The following is a 19,020-nucleotide window of genomic DNA, read 5'->3' as shown; positions in this document are numbered from 1 at the left end:
CTCCATCCTTCAAAGGAAGTGGTGTGTGCATGTTGTATGTGAGAGCTGGGCAGGATTCTGGAAGAGTTCTGCCCACCATGATGGGCTGCCTGGGAAAGAACTGGGCAGGGGCAGGGTGTGGAATCTGCACCCATGGAGGCAGGGAGATGGAGATAGGCAGCATCCGTTTCTTCCTCTGCCAAACAGGAAGTGCCACCAGCCCGGGAGAGCCCTGGAGCATGCAATGAGGTCATCTGTATGAAAGCACCAAGAGAAAAAAATAGCAGTGGGGCTATTTTTGATATAATAAGGATTTGGCATTATAAAGCAGCTTTGCAGGCGCTGAAGAGATGGCTCAGTGGTTAAGAGCACTGACTGCTCTTTCAGAGGAAACTGGGTTCAGTTCCCAGCACCCACATGGCAGCTCCAACTGTCTGTAAGTCCAGGGGACCTGGCACCCATAGCAAAGCACCGATGCATATAAAAAGAGCATGGGGGACTGCTCTGATGTGAAAGACAATGGTGATAAAAAGAAACCTTTACTGAGCTGGTCTGTGCTGGCTTGGGAGGAGGGTCTACTCACACTGTCAGTCTTTGACAGTGCCTCCCAGTACAGTGCTTTTCAGGGTGTGCTGTGACAGGAAATGATGGAGGTATTTTGAGCCATTTTCCTTGAAAGTTCTTCTGGGAATCTGGACCCAGCAGCATCTTCTAGGGGCTGTGAAAGCCCCAGGGGCAGCTCAGGTGGCAGAAACACCTGCAGAAGCTAGGTGTGGTGACACAAGCCTGTAGGCTCAATTCTTGAGAGGCTGAGGCAGGAGGATCACCATGGGTTTGAGGCCGGCTAGGATACAGATTGTGTTCAAGTCCAGCCCGAGTTAGAGTGATACTATGTCTCAAAAAAGTTGAATAAATAAATGAAGGTGTTAGCAGGACTGTTCTTCCCCTAGGGTTGGGAGGAAAAACCCTTGCTTGCCTCTCCAGTGGCTACTAGCTGCCCTTAGCTTGTGGCCACATCACTCTGATCTTTGCCTCCAACACCAACATTGCATTTTTTGTGTCCTCTTCCTTTCACCATCTTTGGATTGAACCTAGGGCCTCATGCATGCAAGGCAAGTACCCTACTACTGAGCCACAGCTTGGCCTCCCCTGTTTCTGTTCTAAGAGCACTAGGATAATCCAGCATTCCCTCTGATGGGGGAGGTCCTGAATGCTATGAACATTATGTTTCTCTTATTGGTTGATGAATAAAGCTGTTTTGGCCAATGGACAGGCAGGATGTAGCCAGGCAGGAAGGACAGGGAGGCTACCAGACTAGGAGAATTCTGGAAGGAATGCAATGAGACGAGGGACATGCCATGTAGCGGCAAGAGACTCGGGCATCACCAGTAAGCCAAGACCATGTGGAGATACACAGATTAATAGAAGTGGGTTAATGATTAAGAGACAGCTAGCTAATAAGAAGCTTTAACCAAACAGTTTATAATTAATATAAGCCTCTGTGTGTTTATTTGACATTGAACAGTTGTGGGATCAGGCATTGCAGAAACTTCTGCCTACACCCTCTTCATCATAAGACCCTTAATATATAATCACAAAGACCTTTTTAGTGACTCAAGTCACAGGCTTTTTGGATTAGGACCACATACTTTTAGGGGACATTCTGTAGCCTCCTACTACTATGCTAATTTTTTTGCTGTCAAATTTAACTGGACACCTTGTGTGACTTTTATAGATTATATTTTTAGTTATGTGTATGTATGTGAGGGAGTGGGGTATGTGCACATGAGTGCAGGTCCCATGGAGGCCAGCAGAGGACACTGGATTCCCCTGGAGCTGAAGTTACTGGAGCTGGGTACTGAACTCCGATCCTCTGAAAGAACAGCTAAAATCTCTTAAACAATGAGCCATCTCTCCAGCTCTTGGACATCCTGTGTGTTTTACTTCTCTAATTCCAATTGTTTAAAAAGAAAAGATATGTACACACACACGCACACACACCACACCACACCACACACACACACACACACACACACACACACACACGTTTTACCTGAATGTATGTATGTGTACCAGATGTAGCCTCTGTGATTAGACTTACAATAGATGGTTCTAAGCCATCATGTGGGTGCTGGGAATCAAACTCAGGCCCTTTGGAAGAGCAGCCAGTGTCCGTAACTGCTGTGTCATCTCTCCAGCCCAAACTGATACATCTATCTGGAAACCCAATTATGAAATTCAGCTGGAGTGCTGGTGATTAGCCTTTGGCCCATGCCACAGACTCTGTTCACAAAGATCCACTGTCATTCAAATGGAACTTATAGCTCATGGTGTCATTCTAGTGTTCAGGGGAACTTAAAGGCATCTGACTTAACTTTTAAAAAGGCAATTGTAACACACACACACCACTGCACATATACATACGATATACATCACACATATGCACAATGCCAAATTGTGCATGTGTTTCTACTTTAGCATGTAAAGCGCAAATGTAGAAACTGTAACTACTGTCCAGAAGATAGAGATGAAAACATAGACCTATGTACATCCTCCTTCCCCTGCACAGTTGTAGTGAGATATCTACCCTGCTCGAACCCATTAGGACAGGTTCGGACATGACCTGGGGGGTGGGGCTAGGTCTGGGGTCCTAGACCCCAGCTTGCTCTCTTACTTCCTGGTTGGAGACAGAGAGCATCCAGAGGCATCCTTGGGATGGGAACCTGCAATGGTCATCTGTTTCTGGTGTAAGTGATTTCTACCTGAATAAACATCCATCAGCCTATCGTTTCCCAGATTCCTATTTTCCACACTTTATCTGTTGTCAGAAGTGGGATCGGGATTTTCACAGGACCTGGGGAATTAGGTTTCACCAGGCATCCTTCCCCTGCACAGTCCCTTAATTTATTCAACTGTTCAATGGTGATTGGAACTCATTCTGTGCCCTGTAGTATGCCAGGGGCTGAGAACACAGAGGGGAACCCTCCCCCAACATATGGGTGAACAGAGGAGCCTGTTCCCTGGGGAGCTTGACAGGGAAAAGAGACACTATCATGGGAATTGCTTATAATGGGCATAAGCAATGAGAAAGGGGGAAAATCAATTTGATTTGGAACTAGACAGAAACGTGTTAATTTACCAATTATTTTTAAATTCTTTTTCCTATTTTTAGCCTTTAGTTTCAGGGGAAAAGATGACTTGTATCTGAAGATGAGATACTTAACTGGGGCTGCGTTAACCTGGTGTGGCTCCTCCTCTTTTTGTGCCTTCTGGATCCCTGGAAATAGGGGTGAGTGTGGGCTTTGGCCTCAGCCTCCGTCGGCCACCCTGCTTCCAGCAGTCACATGCTTCCCAGGACAGCTTGTCAAGCCCTGCAACTCCACCCACTCATCCTCAGCTTCATGGGGTTGCCTGGATTGTGGGCGTTTTCTTCTCACCCACCCCTCATTGCTAGAGTTTTGGGGAGGACTGCGGCCACAAGTGACACCTACGCCCAAGCACATCTTGTTCCGGATAGTTTTAGTTTTTCCTTTATTATGCCTTTATTTATCATCTGGAACAAACTCTCAGGTCCCTGACCAACCCAGCCAGGCAGCCATTTCTTTGTCACTGAGGGGAATGTGGTGACGATATCCGTCCACACCCCTGCTCGGGTGCTGCAGCTCATCAATGGCTGGATCCCCTGAGGTGAGTGCAAGGGTTAAGGGGAAATCCTGGGTTCAAATTTCCCATTTGGGGGTTGGAGAGCTGGCTCAGTGGTTAGGAGCACTGCCTGCTCTTCCAGAGGACCTGGGTTCAATTCCCAGCACCCACATGGCAGCTCACAACTGTGTGTAACTCTAGTTCTAGGGGATTTGACACCCTCATACAGACATACATGCAGGCAAAACGCCAATGCACATAACATAAAACTAACTAAAATAAAAATATCTCCCATCTTCCTCAAACTAGCCAGGTGATTTCAGGTATCCCTTGACTTTCCTAGACCCCACCACACCTCCCCAAATCTCAGTGTCTTCATGTCCTCTTTCTAAATTAAGAAAAAAGAGTTTTGTTAATTTGTGTGTGTGTGTGTGTGTGTGTGTGTGTGGTTTCAGGTGCATGTGTGTGTGTCTGTGTGTGCATGTGTGTCTGTGTGCATGTGTGTGTGTCTGTGTGTATGCGTATGTGTATGTGTGTGTGTGCACGTGTCTGTATCTCTGTGCGTGCATGTGTCTGTGTGTGAATGTTTGCATGCGTGTGTGTGTATGTGTCTATACGTGTGTGTCTGTGTGTATCTGTGTGTGTGTATCTGTGTGTGTGTGTGTGTGTGTATGATTTCAGGTGTATGTGTGTCTCTCTTTGTGCATGTGTGTGTGCCTGTGTGCCTGTGTGTGTGTCTGTGTGCATGTGTGTGTGTCTGTGTGTATGTGTGTGTGTATGTGTCTGTATCTCTGTGCATGCATGTGTCTGTGTGAATGTTTGCATGCATGTGTGTGTCTGTGTGTATCTGTGTGTGTGTGTCTGTGGTGTGCGTGCACATGCATGATGTGCATGACTAAGGCATGTGTGCCACTGTCAGGTTAGGAAGACATCCTCCAGGGCTCAGTTTTCTCCTCCTTCCAGTGTGGGATTGAGAGATTAAGCTCAGGTGGAAGCACTATTACTCACCCAGCCTCTAACTACCACACCCCACTTCCTTTTTGTGTTGCTGGGGATAGAATCTGGGGCCTTACACGTGCCAGGCAAGTGCTCTACCTTTGAAACAAACTCTGGGGGAGAATGAATTCCCTTTTTGCTTCTTTTCAAGACAGGCTTTCTCTGTGTAACTTTGCAGCTTGTCCTGGAACTTGCTCTGTAGACCAGGCTGGTCTCGAACTCACAGAGATCTGCCTGCCTCTGCCTCCCCAGTGCTGGGATTAAAGGTGTGCGCTGCTGCTGTGCCTGCTTTAGGAGACCCCTGCCACTCACTGATCTCAAACACCCAGAAGTTAAGATGACTCACCTTCCCTAAATTTGTTCAAATTACACCACTCTTTAGTAAATCAGAAAAGTTTTCTCGAATGTTCTTTGATTTGGGACCCACATGGGGGCAGGGTTTGTCCTACTACCAAGTGGCAACCCCAGGGACCTCACTATTGGAGTCATGGTGAAGATGGAGGGAGACACACACACAGACAGACAGAGAGAGACAGAGAGAGGGAAAGCAGAAACTGGGTGGGATCTCATATGATTAATGTATGGTATCTTCTCTTTGAAGTTGGTAGATTTTTTTAAAAGAATGTGGGAGGCAGAAGGAACAGAAATGCTGTCCCAGTCAGAGGGGGGAGCCATGGGAGATGGACCTCAATGCCACCTGAGCCAAGACAGTCCAGGTGACAGAATCCCAGTCTGTGATCCCCTCCATCTGTTCCCATCACTCCCTTCTTCTGGATCCCAGAGTGGGAGTGCAGAGGTAGGGGTCAACCAGCAGGAAGATGCCCACCATAGCGTCTTCCTCTGCCCCACCACCCCACCACCCACTCTGACTCTCCTCCCTAGAAGCAGCAGCTGCTGCCTTTGTCTGTCTCGGTCAGGGAAACTGTCCTCTTCAACTAACTCTCTGGAGACCCTGCCTCACCCTTCCCTGAGTTTATTTACACACGCTCCTCTCCACCTATTTTCCAGCCACGGTGGCGGGTGTGAACATTTCCCCCTGCGTTCTGTGAGCTGGACGACTTCAAGAGAGTAGGGTTTGGTGAGTGTAGACCTGTCCATGCTGCTAAATTTGGTTCTGCCGTCACGGTCCACATGAAGCAGCAGCCTGCTTTAGCAGCTTGCTTTCAGGTTAAAATAATTTCTCCAGGCTCGTATTACAAGTGACCCATTCGCAGGGCATGCTTCCCAGGTCCTTAGCACCGAAGACAGGTCCTGTGGCTCCTCATGGGCTGGCAGAGAGCGTGAAGCCTGATGGAGGTGGCCCCAAGGGCTTGACAGGAGGTGGGGCAGACCTGGGTTTAAGGCATCACCTGGCTCTTTCCTAAGCCCCAAAATTGCTTTGTTCCTCGGTAACCCAGCTTCATGGAGGAGTGAGGACCAAGACACAGTTTCTAGTAAAATAAATGTAAGCGATAATTGCTGTGTCCCTTTCATCTTCATACAGCTAAACGGGTCTGGATCTCGGGGGAGACTGGCAGATTGGCTAGTCTGAAGTAGAACAGACAGCAATCAAGTATCTCATAGAAAATGTGATTTTTATTTTTAGGTGTTCAGACCAGTGGGACCACGGATTAGCAGGGAGAGGCTTGCTTTATTGAAACAGGTCAGGCTCCCCCAACACCAGCCTGTGTAGACTATGAGCGTGCAGCCTCCTGGATGCCTGTTCTAGCATCCAGGAGGCTGAGACAGGAGAATTGCCATGAGTTTGGACTATCTAGTGAGATCCACGCCAGCCTAGGCTCCCGAGTGAGACTGTCTTAAAACAAAACCAGAATACTCCGGGCTCTGAGTGCTGGTTGGCTAAGTGCGCATGCACCAGGGGAGCAGGAGGACCAGGCCACGCACAGACTCTGTTCTCAGAGGACAGACAACCAGGGGCGGAGATGGAAACTGCACACAAAGCAAGGCAAAAGGATGCCAGACATCAGCTCCTGCAGTGGGGATGAGGGCGGAGAGGAGGTGCGTGGAGCTCCTGGATCTAATGTTCCCAGGTGGGGACAGCTCCAGAGTGGACAGACACTGTGTGGTCTCCACATGTGAGGAGGGCGCCCTGCCATGGTGGAGATATGGCAGCTGGCTCGTAGCGAGAAGTGGGAGGTTCTCCCACTGGGTGTCGGGCACAAGGGCAGGCTTGTCTTAGCAGGTGGCAGACATCATGACTGGGGATTTGTGTGTGGACTTGGGCACGACTGACAACTAGTTGCTCTGGGTAGAGTTTGGCAACGGAATGCAAAATGGGTTAGGCATGAATCTTAGAACTCTCTGTAGGAGATACCGTTTCTATAATGATGCCAGGGTAGGGACTAAACTCGTTTTTGGAGTCAGTGAAAGCGGAGTTAGAGAGACAAAGCTGGGTGGACGATGTCTGCAGGAAACTGACGGGTTCCCGGATGCGGAGGGAGGACAGTTTAAGGCTGTGGTTTGCCGCACAGGGGACTGGAGGGGGGCAGCTTTCAACAGTCCAAGTGGGAAGGATCAGATGGTAATGGGTCTTGGGCTTCTCCATGCAGTGACGTGGGGTCAGCAGACACTGAAGCCCAGCCTCCAGGTGAAGCCAATGGCCCCTGTCAGGGTGGGGTTACACACTGGTCCTACAGATTTCCCACCAACCCCATACTTCAGAAACCTTCCGTTCAGGCTGCAGTTGCAGCTCCGCGATAGAGCACTTGCTCAGTATGCATGAAGATCCACATTCAATTCCCAGGCAAGGCAAGAAGGAGGGTAAGAAGAAAACTTTCATTCACAGGGCTAAGCCAATGAACTTCACCTGCAGCTCAACTAAAACCATTCAGTTAAGGAGCCACAAGAGTATCATGTTTCAAAGTCAATGTCCAGCTCTAATTTACTCTTGCCTAAGTCAATTCCTGTCACGTGCTAACATTGACTGGCAGGGAGAATCTACCCTGGGAATATTTAGAATATGAGGTTCTGTGTCAAGTCTACATCAATTAGGAAGAAACTGAAAATTCCATAAGAAATGGGAGTGCTCCCAGGAAATTCCATTCAAGGGTCACAACTCGAGTGCAAGAGGAAGTCCCAGCCCCTTTCCGGAGATGTCAGCATTGGCATGGGCTAGAAATCACTTGAGGTTACCACGCCCAGTGCCCTGCACCCTGACTTTGGGTCTCCTCCTCTCTAAAATAGGGGTAGACATGGCTAGTACAGATTGGCCTTCAGCTGTCTGTGCATTCTTCTGGGCACATCCTGTGCTGACCTGGTATTCACCTCAGGGGACCAGCTGCCCCCGGCTGGCTGGAAACAGGAACAGGGTGGCAGCAGCTGTACCATTTCAGGCATCAGGCTACACTCAGCCCATGAGGGACCTCGGATCAGGCATGTGCAGCGGTTCCTGGGAGACAGCCCCTTCCTGTGTACTGACTTCTCAGATGCCCAAAGGAATTCTTACAGATTGTTTCACTCCAGTTCCGTAACTAGCCAGCAAAAACGGAGGCTGAGGCCTTGCCATCCACTCCCCTTCGAGGGAAGACAGAATCACTCCCACTTCACAGACCAAGTATAGAGGTCCACGAAGTCTCCATCTCTGTCAAAGAATCTCTTATTGGCCAATGGGAAATGTAATTAAATTCAGGGTGCAGCAGTGGATGATGGCCAAGACCGCACTGTGAACGAGTGGCTCACTGACTTCTCTAATTCAGTCTTGCTATTGACAAATGATAGATCAGATTTTTAAGTCTTATTTTAAGCCTTGGTCCTGACTGTCAACTTATAGCACGAATCCTGCTTATCAAAAGAATTATTTTTTTTCTGCAGTTCTCCACCAGCCATTAAACACTGGCCTGTGATTGTTTATAATAGTTTATGACACCAAAAGGCAAGCGTTTGCAGTGTACTCAGGCCTTATTAGCACTCTGCAGGGAGCCATGCTGCTATAATAGTCTTTTCCCAAGCACAGCTGAGCGAGGGACTAGGGAGCCTGGAGGAGGAGCTCACCCCAGCGCCAAGCCACCTGGGAGGCGCATCACTCCCAAGGAGGAGAATATTCAACAGGCTTAAAGAAGGTCTGGGGGAGTGTGTGAAGATCTTTCCATTAATAGGATTTAGGGATTCCTTTCTTTCTTTCCCTTCCTTCCCTCCTTCCTTCCTTCCTTCCTTCCTTCCTATCTTTTCTTTTTCTCCCCCCCCCAAAAAAATCCATGCTCCTGTTTCTGAGCTGGCTGCATAGGGACAGGGCAGACAGAGAACCAGTGTGCCCAGAGTAGACTGAGGTCATGCAGTATTTCCTGTGTTTTTCTGGAAAAAGACTAGGCAGGGAATAGGCTAATAATGGTGCCTCCAAATGCTTTCCTAGTTTTCTAGGCAACGGGCAGCCTCTAAAGAGACCTGTTCCTACTGGTCCACGCTGTGGTTTCCATTGTGCCCCAGAGGCATCTGGCGGTTTACACCGTTTAATTCACACAGCCAACTTTTCCTCTGACTATTAACATAAATTTACTTAAATTCTGATTCACTGCCAATATTAAAGTTAAAAAATGAGCAGGTTTGCAGCAAACTCAATGTAAGAACTTCAGACATAGTACATATTCACATTTATAGGTGTGTGTAACTAAAGACAGTCTTTAAGTTGAAGCCCCCTTTTAGGACTGGTCTCGGATTATTAGCGCCTCTGCAAACCTCTTTTTTGGGGTGTGGGAGAACCAGGGAAGGATAAGGCAAGATGAATAATTTGGAGCGGTGGGTGTGTGTATGTGACCCTGCCACACAAGCATGGAGAGCCAAGTTCAGATCCCTAGCAACTACACAAAACCCATCGGTGGCAGCATATGTCCCTAACACCAATACTGGATGGGCAGCGGGGGAGGGCTCACCCTGTTGGCTAGTCAGCCTGCTGGAAATGAAGAGCCCAAGTGATGTGTGGAGGGGCGGGAGAGTAGCTCTGTAATTAAGAGTACTGCCTGCTCTTCCATGGGACCTGGGCTTAACTCCTGGCACCCCACATGGCAGCTCAAAAACACCTGTAACTCCAGTTCCAGGGCATCTGATGCCCCTCTTCTGACCTCCACAGGCAGCAGTCACACACATGGTGCTGACATATATGCAGACAAACACTCATACATATAAAAGAATAAAATTAAAAAAAATAAAGTATGGGGCCATAAGCAGAGACAGCCAACCTCAGCCTCAGGCTTTCAAACACTCACAAACAGAAAAGTGTGCTTGTGCATGCGCTCGTGTGCACACACACACACACACACACACACACACACACACACACACACACCACTCCTGAAGTTATATGTCAGTCAATGGCAGGACTATATTTAATAAAACAGTTTTAAGGGGCCTTGATAGTTTTGCTTCCTTTTTATTTTATTTTGTTTTTAGCCCCCCCTTTCAATTTTGTTTACACATAATTTAATGCATTCAGAGGGAAGAGCTGTGCTGGGAAGGGCACACTTCTGGGGTTCCACCCACTGGGTCTTTCCAGTGCCCCTTGCTTATTTATGCTGGATGAAGACCATATGGCAGACAGTTAGAGACCCAGAGATTTTCTGATTTCCTTGGTGTTTCAGGGAGGAAGACACCAAGACCACATGCATTGCCTGGCTTGTAGGTGGGTGCTGCAGATCTGAACTCAGGCCTTATGCTTGTGGGGAAAACATTTACCTCCCAAACCACCTCCCACTAAGACCTAGGAACTCTTATTTTAGATTCTCAGCACTACTGATGCTCATCTGTAACCCCAGCACTTGAGCATCCCAGGCAGGGATGGAGACAGGAGATCCCCAAACTCATGAGCCAGCCAGTCTAGCCAATTGCCTCAAAAATGAATAGAGAGGTGGTTCAGTGGTTAAGAGCACTAACTGTTCTTCCAGAGGACCTAGGTTTGATTCTCAGCATCAATACCACAGCCCACAAACATTTGTAACTCCAATCCCATAGGATCCAACACCCTCTTCTGGACTTTGTGGGCACCAGGCCCATACATGGCGCATATACTTACAGGTAGACCAAACACCCATACACATAAAATAAATTTAAATAAGTAAACAGATAAATAAGGTGGAAAGCAATATAGGAAGGTGCCTGATGTCATCCTCTGGCCTCCTTCTTCATGTATATATGTACATAGCACATATACACACATATCACACACGCTTACACACACATAAATAATAATTGCCTTCTCCAAAAGGTATAAGCAAGGTCCAGTGAGATGGCTGAGCAGGTAAAGTGCTTGCTGACTCTCACAAATCGTTCTATGAACTCCACATGTGAACTGTGGCATGCTTGCATGCACACATATTAAATAAATAAATACATGTGATATCTGTCTGTCTGTCTAATCTATGGATATGTAGTTAAGAGCATGTACTGCTCTTGTAGGAGACTCAGGTTTGGTTCCAGCTCTCATATCTGTGGCTCATTACTACCTGTAGCTCCATCTCCAGGAGATCATACCTGATGCTCTTTTGTCCTCTGAGAACACCCTTACATACATGGATATGGCGCATGCGCGCGCGCGCGCGTGCGCGCGCGCACACACACACACACACACACACACACACACACACAGACCACCACCACCACCAAATACATAAAATTAAAAACAATTCCTAAAAACAACTCAAAGCTGATATATTCTGCTCTTAGTCGTGATTCTATGGCAGAGAAAGCTTCCTTAGCTTGCTATATTGAATCACACATGACTCTACTTATGGGATGTTTGGAATCCCTAGGCTCCCTTTCCCAGGAGTATGTTTTACTTAACATTTGTCTCTGCCTCTTGGCACCATTTGCCATGAAGGCCACTCACCTATTGACTTCTGCAGGATGGGAATCACTCCATTTGAAACCTCCCCAACAGGCACGGCCTTCCATTACCACCATTATGTTCTCAGCCACCAGCAGTCACTTTTATTCAATGAGTAAACCAGAAGACCTTTGGGCCTGACACTCTGAGCCAGGTCACCTTTCCTATGAGGGAGGGAGAGAGAGAGGGAGGGAGGGAGGGCCAGCGGGCATGGCAGGGAAGGCTGGTGTGGGAGTTTGCAGTTTATTCCTGGCATGGAGTAGGTTTCAGGAAGGAAGCAGCCAGAAGCAGGACAACAGATAAGTCTCTGTGCTTGCTGTGGCAAGAGTCCTGTGTGTACGTTTAAACATGGGTGTGTGTGGTCTTGGAGATCCACTTCCGCCCAAACAACAATGCCTAGTTCCAGAGGACCTGGGCTTGGTTCCTACTTGGTATAATTTATCCATTACAGCATATTCCAACATTAACGGATCAAGATACTTCCATATGTTATCACAAGTGTCCATCCAAAGGCTCCTATCCAGGATGCCATTTACTGAGCAGCTGCATACCAGGCCATGATAAGCACCACATCACCTCATTTAAACTCTCTGGCAACCTTCTAGACAGGCATGATGATACCCTGGGTCACATATGAATATACTAAGAAAACAAACGAAAAAACCTTCCCAAGAAGCTAAGTACCACCTTCTGTTGGATTGTTGGGGAAGCTGGAGCTGGCATCCAAGGACTCTAAACCCCAAATGATGTCTACTACTTCAGAACATTGGTGTGTGCAGGGCACCTGCTCTCCAGGCACTTACAACACTTCCTTGAGTAGCTGAGGTACAAGATACATTTCCTGGGTTTTTTTTTTTTTTTTTTTTAACTGAGTAGCTGGTTGGGCTCACCAAGAGCCCGCTTGACCGTGAGCAAAGAGGAAAGGTTAAGTTAATTGCCTGGAAGTCACTTGAGCTTGTATTTTGCAGAAGTCCATTCTATGACACACCTACAGAATGATCCAAATGCCATAAGCATCTGGGGTGAACTCAACACTGCCTCCTCATGCTCCAAAGGGAGCTCCAAGAGCAGAAGTTTAGCAACTGGAGGCAGGGACGGAATTCTTGGCCAGCCACTCCTTTGGCAAGGTGACAGTAGTGAACTAAATGTGATTGTGTATGTCCCCATTGTGTATGGCACTGGTGGGGTAGCAGGGAGGCCTGTTCACTCGCAGCAACCTCACAGAGGACAGCAGTAAGCCTGTGGCCCAAGCAGTCTCAGTAGCACGATGTACACAGAAATAACGTAAATGTCCCTCAGAGTCTGGCCAGGCAGCCAGCGCAGCCTCCAGGGCCCACTGTTGCCCGGAAGACCTGGGATGCTTGCAATGAGGGCTTCTGGTGCTCACGACCCCACACATATCCATGTTTCAGAGCTGCGCCCCAGCTATGGGTGTTAATGCTCAACCTCTGGGAGGGGCAGAATCTAAGACAGGAACCTGTCATACCCCCCAGAACTTAGTGATTTCACCCTGGCCACAGTTGAATCCGAGCGATCTTCTAATCTTTGTGTATGATGCAGAGAAAGGGGAGGAGGTGTATATTCGTATGTATGTTCACATTATGTTGTGTATTTGTACATATTTCAACGTATGTTCATATTGGGTGTCTTCCTACATCATTTTCCACCTTATTTTTAGAAACAGAATCTCTCAGTGAATCTGGAGGTCATACATTTGGCTAAACTTTCTGGATAGTGAGAGTCAGGGGCCTAGCTGTCTCCACCCTTCCCCAGCACTGGGGGCACAGATGCGTACCACAGCACTCAGCTTTTATGTACGTGCTGGGGATCTGAATTCAGGAAGGTCCTTATGCTGGGGACAAGCATTCTAACAGCTGCTGATCCATTTTCCCAGCCCTTCATCCCCCAGTCTTAATTAACAGTTGTCTCTGAGTCAATCAAACCTGGCTGCCCTTTCACATAATAGATGAGTCCAGAATCCCTGAATCAGGTGGGGGTTAAGGCATCTGGAGAAGATTCCATCTCTGTCTGGTAAACAGAGCACCAAGGTGGAGCAAAAACACTTTGCTTCAGACGTCAAAATCAGACACTAAACACTCACACCCACACCTCTGCAATTTTTCTAGCCTGTGACCCAATCAGACCCTTGCAAAAGGACTGGGTGATTGGAAAGCCTGACTAGGTTCCCAGGATAGCCCACGAAGGTCTATCAAACCTCATTGGGTTTAGCTGTATGTTACATGCTGAATATTCTTAGTCGGTCATGAGATCTCTCTGGACTGCAGCTTCTCTATCAGGGATGGTAACAGTTAGCTCTCTGCAAGTGAGGTAGCTGTGAGGCCTATCTGAAGTCATCTCCAGCAGCACGCAGCACTCCAGAAGATGTGCTAGAGAAACACTTTCTACAAAAGGGCTTCCCCATGTCACTGCCAGTGACATTTGGAGACTATCCTGTAATGTTTAGCAGCATCTCTGGCTTCTACCCACAAGATGCCAGTAGCAGCACACCCCCACAACTACTTTCCAGGCATGCCAGCCACCATCTGAGGACCACGATTTTCCAGGAAAAGATTCACTGGTCAGCTAGGGACTACTCTCCTTCTTACCTGGCAGGGTAACCCTAACTCCCGTGTGTGGAATAGCCAGATGGGTGTTTCTGAGGGTGAAGAGACGTGAGGGTCTCTGAAGTGTTACTGAAAACAGGGTGAGGACAGTAGAGGGAGCAGAGAGAGTGAGGTTCCCCACCTCCATCCCACTCATCTGCAACAGGACCATGGTCACCCCCAGGTGGGCTGAGGCAGTGTGACACACCCCTCTCTACTCTCTTCCCCCTTTCCACCAACAAGGGGCAGGTGAGCCACCCGTGGAAGCTATCAGACCAGAAGCAGAGTACAGGCTGCTGTCTGGCCACCAATGGGACATACAGACAAAATAGACTGGATTTGTTCCCAAGCTTCCTGACGCTGTGACTTTGGACATGAAGCCTACCCTACTTCCCCTTTGATGCCCTCCTGACCTCTGACTCTCCCTTTTATCCACTTATCTGTTGAAAGATTATGGGCCAGGTACTTGCTATGTGTCTAGCTCTATGCCAGGTCAGTAAGGGTATTTCTCTTACAATCCCTTTTGAAAGGTTCCTTTTCAAGAGGGGAATCAAGGAAGATCTTGACTAAATAAACAGAAGAGAAGGCATAGTTGGAAAGGTTCATATATGCAATTGGGAAAAGCCATGCATATTCACACACATATCCAGGGAGTCACAAAAGCCATCTACGACATGCTGAGGAGAGACGGAATAAAACAAAATTCCAGAAAAATTTAAACCAACAAACTGGATGTGTTGATGTTACAAAGGGAGAAGGAAAAGTCAGTCTCCATAAAGGGCACCCGAGCCCCTGTCTAGCCCTCCGAGGGTGAGTGGGTCAAAGAGCTTTCTTAGTACAAGGGTTCATTTTCCCAATGGGACAATCCTGATTGCACCTCAATCAAACCATTACCAAGTTTTCTTCTTGCAATCCCTGGGTACTATCTGCTTCCTTTGTTCCTCTCTAGGAACAGAGCCTGACACTAGAAGTCACTTAAAAACCACTCCCTTCCACTACCATGCAAGTGTGTAGTCAGGGACTGTGCAGGGCCAGAGAGACACACCACGGGGGTCACTAATTAAAATAAAAACAACAGAACAAAACAAAACAAAAACCCTAGCCAAGCTAAGGAGTACGAAAATCATCCAAAGATGAACCCCAAAGCCAAGCCAGGTTTCTGCTGTAATGGATACACATCTGCCAGCGAGGCGAACGGTGCAGAAAACCAGCAGATATTGTAGCCAGCCTGGCAGCTGGGGGAGGGATGGGCACACTTAGCTGGATAACTATTTATTTAGAGGAGCTTTGCAAATGACAAGTAGGCAAGCAGTTCTTGCACTTGGACACAAGCAGCAGCATCAAGCACAAGATGACATCTGAGAATTGTAACCACAGAATTAATCTACAAAGGTCCAGACAGTTGAAGGGGTAGTTTTCAAGAGCCCGACTGAGCCAAAAAAGTTCTGGAGGGAATGGTTAGTCTATTCCAGACCCCATCATCCATCCAAAGCTAACCAGCCCGAAAAAAGACTTGGAATTACAAGTTCCTGAGCGCCAGAGGGTGAATAGGGCCTCAGGGACATAAAAGCGCTCACCCTTCTGCTGAAGCTGGTGGTTGAAATCTTCTTGTTCTGTACTTGAACCCTTTCGGATGAGCCTAGGCTGGTTCAGCGCTCTACAGTCCCAGCTTCAGCACAAACTCTAGCTCTGAAGTGAAGCTGGTTTGTTAAAGCAAAAGCCACACCAGGAACCGAGCTCCTCTATCTCCGCAGAAGGGCCATGCGCTAACCCCTGACGATCTTTCATTAACAATTCAGACCCTGGCGGACCACAGTACCTCACCCAAATGCCAACACAGTGCAAAAAAGGAGCGAGTTCGAAGATGCGTGGTCTGTGCTTTGTTTCTGCCCTGGGTGAAATGTTCTTCCCCCCTTCCTCCCCCACCCCGATCTCCCACCTACAAGGCTTTGCCCAACTGGCCTCAAGAGATACCCTCCCTCCCAGGCTTCCCTTTTCCTCGTCCACCCCAAGAGCCTGGCAAGGGATGGGTCATATTTGAATCCATCCTTTAGCTGCTCGAAATCTCTGTAGGGCGGGCCCAGCCACGACGCCACAGCCTCAGGCCCCTGTCTGGCCGAGAGAGGGCGTTCCACCCCCAGCCGAGACATTCTCAGAAATACAGATCAAACTGGGCAGCCGACGTGGGCGATTTGGCCCTTAAGGTGCTCGGTCAGTCTCAAAACTGCACGCCTGCACCAGTATTCAGTGGTAGAATTAACTAGAAAACCTCAAAGCCTGGGGGCTTACTGCAGGATGGGGGAAGCTGGGACCTGTTCGCTTTCCATCTGTCTACGGTTTCCAGGGAGGTTGTAAAGGTGGACTTTTAAGCGAAAACCCCTCATTTAAATAATATTAACAAAATAATACCACTCGGTATGCTTATAATAAAAAATACACCAGAAGCACCGATCTGGATAGCTACGGTTGCCAGTGCCAATGAGAATGATGCCTGGGTCAGGGATGAGGGGCTCCTTCCCTACATCTTCCAGTAGTACAAGCTGGCACTCTCATACTACCCCAGGATTCTGGCTCTCCGCTGAGTAAGGGGTGGGGTAACGCCCAGAGGTTCCTCCTCTGGCTGGTATAGTTCCCATGGCAACCCCTAGCCCGCCCGCCCCCCCCCCAGTGGGTTGGGAGGCATGGGTGTGGCCGCAGCATCCCAGGGGATCTCATGCCTTCTCACACTCTCCCTCCAGGAGAGGCAAGGGGGCTCAAAGGAGGTGATGGGGAAGCAGAGCTTGGCAAGCGATGGGTCATATTTGAATCCATCCTTCAGCTGCTCCAAATCTCTGTAGGTGAACTGGCGCCCCTAGCAGTGAACCATTGTGGGGTGTTGTCCCCAGGACGCTCTGGGCGGGGAGGGATGTGGTTCCTCTGAGGACACCTGCACTCAACAGTCTACTTAGAATCCCACCCGAGCGGTTCAGCTAACGATCCCTGGCTCTGGGCCGAACTGGGAGAGAAGTCTGCTCAGGGTCTCGTCTGTTCCATGCATGCCATGGGGGCTGTCACTAGACCCCAGCAAGTCAGTAGATCCAACAAAGGGTCTAAAACGAGTGGTGAAAAAAAAAAAAAAAAAAAAAAAAGGATGGAACTGAGCGTAGCGCGTAGGTAAATATCCTCGTCCAATGAAAGCAAAAAAAAAAAAAAAAAAAAAAAAACAGGGCTGGGAGCGCAGATCCTAAATCCCTAAATCACACAACCTCGATGAACAAAGCAGCGAGCTCCATTAGAAGACCCCAGGTGAACGATCGGGTAAGCAAGCACGGCGCAGAAAGCTGAACACCAAGATGTCCACGTTCACCACCCATTGCTCCTTAACGCAAGTCCCAGCTTGGTCCTTGCTGGCCACAGCACTTGGCATGCTACGATAGAGACGTGACTCGCCACGAAAAGATGGCACCTCGCATTTAGAGGGGGAAAAACCGGGGGAGGGGTAGCAGAGGGAGGAGACACATCCCACTCTCCCCCCCTCGCCCACCCAGGTCCACACCCACTGCCGCAGTGAGGGGCGAGCCCTGCGCGCCAGCCCGTGCCTCCGGCAGGGAGCGCACATGCCGGGAGCCCGGCGCAGAACGCAGAGAAAGGAATCCGCCCTGAAATGCACCTGCAGCCCTCGCGCAGGTCTGTGCTTGGCTGTGATTGTGCGAGCCCTCCAGCGGGGAGCCGCGGCTGGCAAGCTCGCTGACTCGGCGAGGCCAGGTGACCCCTGCCTCTTCGAGCTTCCACATTGGGATCCGCGCACTACCTTCTCTCGGGCACGGCGCTGCCCCTGTCACTGTACCAAGCGCGCGCAGGGGGAAGGGCGGCTAAAGTGACAGCGCCTGGACCCCTCCCCATCCTCCGGATTCCTCCCAGCCCCCAAATGTCCCCTGCCGGCTTCTGAAGGAGGAAAAGGGGAGGGGGCGGGACACCGCCTTAAATCAGGGCCAGTGAAGGCCCCTTCAGAATCACTGTCAGGGAGCACACTGTCAGGGAGAGGCATGCAGTCAGTCATCTTTTCCCAATCCACACCTTCCTTGGGACCGATGGCAATCGGGGGCAGAGAAATGTGATTTCAGGTTCAGTTTCGGGGGTCATCGTTGGATCCCCATACACACACACACACACACACACACACACACACACACACACACACACACATCCACGCCCATTGCGGCAAAAGGCTGAGATCCAGAGCACGAGCAACCCCCTCCCCTGGGTCACTGCCATCCGCGCCCCACCCTGATGGCACAGACGACCCCCACTGTTTGCGTGGAACGGATGGTGCGGACCCCAGAACACACAGACAGACACACATTCACCCGCGTGTGTGCATCTCTTGCACGCGTTTCCTTCCCAGCTCCCCAGCCCCGAGGGCGCAGAGAGGCCCCCGCTGTTGCGCTTGACTGATGCCTAGCGCCCTAAATCCATCTCTGGGGCGAGGGGCCACAGGAGGATGGCGCACAGGACCAGATGGGGACCGGATTTCAGAGCTGCGGCACTTACCTGATGATCGACAGAAGGCGAGGACAGAAGAGGACAGCAGAAGAGAAGGTGGCTGTGACGGCGGCGGCGGCGGCGGCGGCGGCGGCAGAAGGTGGGCGGTGGCGGCGGCGCTGCTGCTGGAGCCGGAGCTGGAGCTGGAGCTGGTGGGTGGTGGAGGCTGGGAGCGCGCGCCGCCGAGAGAGCGCGTTCCCGTGGCCGGCGGGCGGCGCAGGCGCGAGCCACGGGAGCGCGAGCCTCTCGAGGGGAGGGGCGGGCAGTGAGGCCTGCGCGGGGGCACCTTCCCCTCCGTCCACCAGGGGGCGCGCGCGAGCACCCCACAGCCCTCCCCCGCCCCGCGCCGCCCGGCTCGCTCCTCTCCTCGCTTCCTTTCCCGGTCCCGCCACGCCTCGGGCCGCCGCACTGACCGCCGCGCGCACGCGCGTGCTCCGTGGCGCACGCGCACCCCGGCCTCCCGGGGCT

The 19,020-nt window shown here is 50.0% G+C and overlaps 1 protein-coding gene across 4 annotated transcripts in view; it reads right to left on the bottom strand.

Moving 5' to 3' along the window:
- The window catches only part of Mapt (microtubule associated protein tau), an 89,672-nt gene extending 70,954 nt beyond the window's left edge, over nt 1-18,718 (bottom strand). For all 4 annotated transcript variants that reach the window (XM_051178666.1, XM_051178670.1, XM_051178690.1 and 1 more), the window contains exon 1: nt 18,562-18,718. The gene's annotated coding sequence lies outside the window, so the exon portion shown is untranslated. The remainder of the gene's footprint in view (nt 1-18,561) is intronic.
- Nucleotides 18,719-19,020: the final 302 nt, after the last annotated feature.

Source organism: Phodopus roborovskii, unplaced genomic scaffold, assembly GCF_943737965.1.
Source record: "Phodopus roborovskii unplaced genomic scaffold, PHOROB, whole genome shotgun sequence".
NCBI lineage: Eukaryota > Metazoa > Chordata > Mammalia > Rodentia > Cricetidae > Phodopus > Phodopus roborovskii.
Note: the sequence above shows the minus strand (reverse complement) of the source record. Positions and strands in the feature narration are given on the sequence as shown.